Here is a 298-nt window from a genome sequence, read left to right on the forward strand (position 1 = left end):
TTTCTCTCCCGCCTCTAGACGTTTCCAATCTACGATCCCGCAGGCAACCCGATCGCTGGTTTCCCGCGCGATCAAAGTTTGCGCGAGCGGAACCGCGATAGAATCTCGCGAGTCCGCGTTGGCCCATTAGCGGATTAACTTATAATCGGAAGGCGGAATGCGGGTCCAATTACCGATTCCTTTGGAGGCGCGGGCGCGCGATCGGACTCGCAGCTGTGCGTCGAGTTGTTGCGCGGCCAGCGCAGCGGAATCGGTGCCCTCCGTCAAAGTATCGAGAGCGCGTATCTGTCGGCAATCG

The 298-nt window shown here is 59.4% G+C and overlaps 1 protein-coding gene across 4 annotated transcripts in view; it reads right to left on the bottom strand.

Annotated features, from left to right (window-relative positions):
- Positions 1-298, bottom strand: part of LOC100745430 (protein Wnt-6) — a 58962-nt gene that overhangs the window by 2019 nt on the left and 56645 nt on the right. The window lies entirely within an intron of this gene.

The sequence above is a fragment of the Bombus impatiens genome, unplaced genomic scaffold (assembly GCF_000188095.3).
Source record: "Bombus impatiens unplaced genomic scaffold, BIMP_2.2 scf_0647, whole genome shotgun sequence".
NCBI classification, from domain to species: Eukaryota; Metazoa; Arthropoda; class Insecta; order Hymenoptera; family Apidae; genus Bombus; species Bombus impatiens.